This window comes from Hordeum vulgare, chromosome 3H (assembly GCF_904849725.1).
Source record: "Hordeum vulgare subsp. vulgare chromosome 3H, MorexV3_pseudomolecules_assembly, whole genome shotgun sequence".
Taxonomy (NCBI): domain Eukaryota; kingdom Viridiplantae; phylum Streptophyta; class Magnoliopsida; order Poales; family Poaceae; genus Hordeum; species Hordeum vulgare.
The window spans coordinates 155,470,891-155,476,890 of record NC_058520.1 but is presented as its reverse complement, the minus strand read 5'-3'; positions in this window follow the sequence as shown (position 1 = coordinate 155,476,890).

Sequence of the window (6,000 nt, the reverse complement as noted above, 5' to 3'; positions counted from 1 at the left end):
CTCAGTCACTTCATCATATATCGTCATTATTGCCTTTCACTTGCACGACCGAATAATGTGAACAATAATAAGAGTGCTCATGCATTGGACTACGATGGAATCTACAGGTAAACACAAAGGAGAAGACAAAGTAATATGGCTCTTTGAAAGCTAAAGAGGTATGCATGCAAGAGCCACTAAACATTGTAACCAATATCTTCTACCTTGACCCAAAGGAAAAGAAAACTATCTACATGGTAAATCTCCCAACAAGCAAAAGACGAAAAAGGAAATCTTTTTGGGTTTTCTCAAACTAGACAGACACACGAAAAGAAAACGAGAAAAAAAAAGAAAATAAACTAGCATGGATGATACAGTGGCAAAGTGTGAACACCGGCTAACAAAGTGAAAGCATAATCAAGAATGTAAAGTTGGTGAGAACACGTACTCCACCAAGCTTAGGCTTTTGGCCTAAGTTGGTCTACTCCCAAGGATGGTCCTGGCGAAACCCAAAATCATAATGGGGGTTATACGGGAGCACTGCAGCCACTGCCTGAATAGCTGCCTCACGGAGACGAGCAGCCTTTGACTCCCTCTCATACTCCTCTGCCTCTCCTCTGGTTATGTAATATCTCTGTTTTACCTAAAAGTCAAAGAAGTCAGGAGCAGGAAGGGTAATATGGAAAACACGCTACCAGTTAAATATCAAACAGTATAAGAGGGATTCGTCATCCCTCTCAAGGAACTGATAGCGTGTCAAAGCGACGCGGTCAAGGAAAGTTGTATGGGGCGGGGGATCTCCTTCGCGGATGGGTACTCCAAGAAATTTTGCTATGCGAGTGGCATAGATCCCACCAAAGAAATCCCCTTCATTAGCATTCTTATTCAGCCTCCTTGCTATCATAGCTCCCATGTTGAAACTCTTGTCACCCGTCACTGCGCTCTTAAGGATACTAAGGTCGGGTGCGCAGAGGTGACAATGCTCAATCTTGCCATTAATGCATCTGCCTATGAAGAGGGCAAAGTAATGCAAGGCAGGAAAATGAATACTCCCCATGGTAGCTTGCGTAATGTCTCTAGTTTCCCCAACAGTAATACTAGAGCCAAAATCTCTAACCAAAGATTTAGGAGGATCATTGAGGCTACCCCAAGTAGGTATTTTGCAAATTCTATTAAAATCATCTAAATCCATGGTATACGGTTTATCATAGAGATCAAACAGTACCGATGTCTCACGGCCAGCTGAAAATTTGAATCTACGAACAAAAGAGGCAGTGAGAGCAACATACTGTTCACATTTATCGGAGACGAATTCTTCGAGTCCGACATTGTGAACAAGTGCATCAAACTCATCTTTGAACCCTGCCTCAATCATAAATTCATCAGAAGGCCATTCACATGGTTGTACCTGCGCGTCCCTTGATTGGTAAGGATCAAGCTCCCGAATCGCAAGACGGGGACCTCTCTTGCTTGAGGAACCACCATGAAAGTTTCTCCTGAACATCTTCCTTTTCTGAAATTTTCAGTGACCCAAAGGAAAAGTGAAGAAGGCTCAACTAAACTAGTAGCAACTACTCCCACAAGTGCCTAGAGGCCATATTACGCATCAGAACTACTTGGGACCAGTTAAAATCAGCATGCAAAGCTCAAGAACATGGTCACCAAGGCAACAAAAATACGCGGAGTATAAGGCACTAAAGCAAAAACTAATTGGACCAATGGAGGAGTCACTTACCAAGGAGTAATTTCTCCAAAACAGTTCGGAGAATGGTGATTTGAGCAAAGAGATCGAAAATCCCAGCAAGAGGAGCAAGAACACAGGTTTGAGCTGCGAAACAATTTTTTCTGGAGGTACGAGAACTAGATGGGAGCAAGAATGAGTGGAGGGGTGCCTGTGGGCCCCACATGCCTGGGCGGCGCGGCCAGGGGGGTGCCCGCGCCCCAAGGGCTTGTGGCCCACTGGTACAGCCCCCAGACCAGCTCTTTGTCTCAGAATTTTTCAAAAAATCCAGAAAAATCATACTGGATTTTCACGACGTTCGGAGAACTTTTATTTTCGGGGTACTTTTCTACCGGACGCTAAAACAGAAAACAGGGGAAACTAAACTAAATCTATCATTTTTCTTCTAAGCAACCTAAAGTGAAAGCTTGGAACACAGGTTTGTGACTCCTTGATTCATCCATCTCATGGTCATCGAAAGAAATCCATCAATGGGGTTGATCAAATCCCCTCGACAAAACTTCTCGAATCGCAAAAGAAGACGGAGAATTTTCGAATAGTCACTAGGTTACCTCGATGGGGATGTGTATCTCCCCAAGAAGCAAATCATACTTCATCTTGACACGAGGAATAGGGCATTCAAAGCTCCCAATAAGAATCGATGAAGTTTTTTCGATAGCATTGATGCAATGTACTCGATATTGTTTCTTCGGAAAGTGCACCGTTTGCTCATTATCGTTGACATGGAAAGTGACATTCCTTTGTTGCAATCTATAACAGCCCCTGCAGTGTTTAAAAAGGGTCTTCCGAGGATAACAGCCATGGCATCGTCCTCGGGAATATCCAAGATAACAAAGTCTGTTAAGACAGTGACGTTAGCAACCACAACAGGCACATCCTCGCAAATGCCGATAGGGAAAGCAGTTGATTTGTCGGCCATTTGCATAGAGATTTTAGTGGGTGTCAACTTATCCAGTTCAAGTCTACGATAAAGATAGAGAGGCATAACACTAACACCGGCTCCAAAGTTGCATAACGCAGTTCTAACGTAGTTGCCTTTAATGGAGCAAGGTATAGTGGGCACACCGGGATCACCTAGTTTCTTGGGAGTTCCACCCTTGAAGGTATAATTAGCAAGCATGGTGGAAATCTCAACCTCAGGTATCCTCCTCTTATTAGTCACAATATCTTTCATGTACTTAGCGTACGGAGACATTTTGAGCATATCTGTCAAACGCATTTGCAGAAAGACAAGTCTGATCATTTCAACGAAGCGCTCAAAATCCTCATCGTCCTTTTTCTTGGATGGTTTGGGAGGAAAGGGCATGGGTTTTTGAACCCATGGTTCCCTTTCTTTACCATGCTTCCTAGCAGCGAAGTCATTCTTATCGTATCTTCTATTCTTAGGCTATGGGTTATCAAGATCAGGTTCAATCTCCACATCCTTATCATTGCTAGGTTGAGCATCAACATGAACATCACCATTGATATTATCATTAGGCTCATGTTCATCACCAGATTGTGTTTCAGCATCAGAGACAGAGGCATCGTTTGGACTCTCAGTGTAGCAGCAACAGGGTTGCTAGCGTGCAGGTTCCTATCATCTTTCTTCTTCTTTCTAGGATGACTAGGTGCATCAGTGCTAACTCCTTGAGAATCTTGTTCAATTCTCTTCGGATACCCTCGGGATACAAAGGTTCCTGGGTCATTCTACCGCCTCTAGTGACGACTCTGACAGAATTGTCATTCAACTCATTAAGCAAGTCATTTTGAGTTTTAAGTACTTGTTCTACCTGAGTAGTAACCATAGAGGCATGTTTACTCAGAAGCTTAAGATCATTGACATTTCTGTCCACACAAGCACTTAAATGACTAAGCATACGAGCATTCTGTTCCAATTGTCTACTAACATAATCATTGAAACTCTGTTGTTTGGCAACAAAGTTATCAAATTAATCCATGCATAGGCTAGCAGGTTTATCAAAAGGAATATCACTCTCATCAAACCTACGCAGAGAATTTACTTCTACTACCTGTATCGGGTTATCAAGACCATGGATCTCTTCGATAGGTGGTAGATTTTTGACATCTTCAGATTTAATGCCTTTCTCTCGCATAGATTTCTTAGCTTCTTGCATATCTTCGGGACTGAGGAATAGAATACCTCTTTTATTCGGAGTTGGCTTAGGAGGTGGTTCGGGAATAGTCCAAGCATTCTCATTGCACAAGATGTTATTCAGTAGAATCTCAGCTTGTTCTACGGTTCGTTCCCTAAAAACACTACCGGCACAACTATCTAGGTGGTCTTTAGAAGCATCGGTAAGTCCATTATAGAAGATATCAAGTATTTCATTCTTCTCAAGAGGGTGATCAGGCAAAGCATTCAGTAGCTGGATGAGCCTCCCCCAAGCTTGTGGGAGACTCTCTTCCTTAGCTTGAGCAAAGTTGTATATTTCTTGCAAGGCAGCTTTCTTCTTATGGGCAGGGAAATATTTTTCAGAGAAGTAGTAGACCATATCCTGGGGGCTACGCACACTACCAGGAGCAAGAGAAGTGAACCAGGTCTTAGTTTAGCGAGAAAGGAAACAGCTTGAGGATATAGTAGTGGCGGATCTTTTCCTCACTAGTGAATAGGGTGGCTATATCGTGCAGTTTGGTAAGATGGGTTACAACCGTTTCAGACTCATAACCGTGAAAAGGATCAGATTGGACCATAGTCATTAACTCAGGGTCGACAGAAAATTCATAATCCTTATCGGTCACAAAGATAGGCGAAGTGGCAAACTTCGCGTCGTATTTCATTCTAGCGTTCAGAGATTTTTCTTTCCACTTGCGCAGTAAATTCCCAACATCATAGCTATCCTTACACGCAAGAAAATCCTCAGCTATCTCTCCCTCCATAACATAACGCATATCACGCATAACAGGCAATTCAGGCATAGGAGAGCTAGTTCTAGCAGGCAAAATAGCAGGTTCTACTTCAATAGTATCAGCAGCTTCAGAAGTATCAACACATCTAGTAGCAACTCTAGCAAGTTGTGCATCAAGGAATGCACCTAGTGGCAAAGCAGTATCAAGCATAGCATCATCAGGCATAGTATCAAGCATAGCATCATCAAGCATAGTATCAAGCATAGCATCATCATAAGCATCATGGGCAGCAGAAGTAGCATCATCAAGCACAGGCGACATATCAAGATTTCTAGCAGGAGGTGATGTCGCAAACTTACTCATAACTGAAGGTGAATCAAGTGCAGAGCTATATGGTAGTTCCTTACCTCTCCTTGTAGTGGAAGGCAAGATTTTAGTTCTTGGATCTCTCAGATTCTTCATAGTGATCAGCAGACGTCAATCTCAAGTGACTCAAAGAATATAGCTGTGCTTCCCTGGCAACGGCACCACAAAATAGTCTGGATAAGCCACAAGTGTAGGGGATCGCAGCAGTATTCAAGGGTAGAGTATTCAACCCAAATTTATTGATTCGACTCAAGGGGAAGCGAAAGAATATTCTCAAGTATTAGCAGCTGAGTTTGTCAGATTCAACCACACCTGAAAGATTAGTGTCTGCAAGCAAAGTATCAGTAGCAAAGTAGTATGATAGCAACGGTGTCAGAAAAAGATCTGTTGACGGCAGACTATTCCTAACTGTTGTATCAATGGCGCCAGTAAGTTGCACGTGGACGGGGAACTATTCTTCCCCGGCAACGCTGTCGGAAAAGGGTCTTGCAACAAGTAACAGCAAAGTGATAGCAGTAGCAAGGAACAATAGTAGTGACAGCAACAGCAAGTAACAGCAGAGTAACAGAAGTAGCAGCAAAGTGGCCCAATCCCTTTTCTAGCAAGGGACAAGCATGGACAAAGTAACGTAGCAAGGACCAGTAGTAAAAGACTCGTAGGCAGTGGATCGGTGATGGATGAGTATGACGGATGTGATTCATCATGTAACAGCTATAACACGGAGAGATATGTAACTAGCTCACGTTCGTCAATCTAATGTAGGCATGTATTCCGTATGTAGTCATACGTGCTTAGGGAAAAGAACTTGCATGGCATCTATTGTCCATCCCTCCCGTGGCAGCGAGGTCCTAATGGAAACTACGGGATATTAAGGTTCTCCTTTTAATAAAGAACCGGACCAACGCATTAACACTTGGTGAATACATGAACTCCTCATACTATGGTCATCTCCGGGAGTGGTTCCGGCTATTGTCACTCCGGGGTTGCCGGGTCATAACACATAGTAGGTGACTACAACTTGCAAGATAGGATCTAAAACACACATATATTGGCGACAACATAAT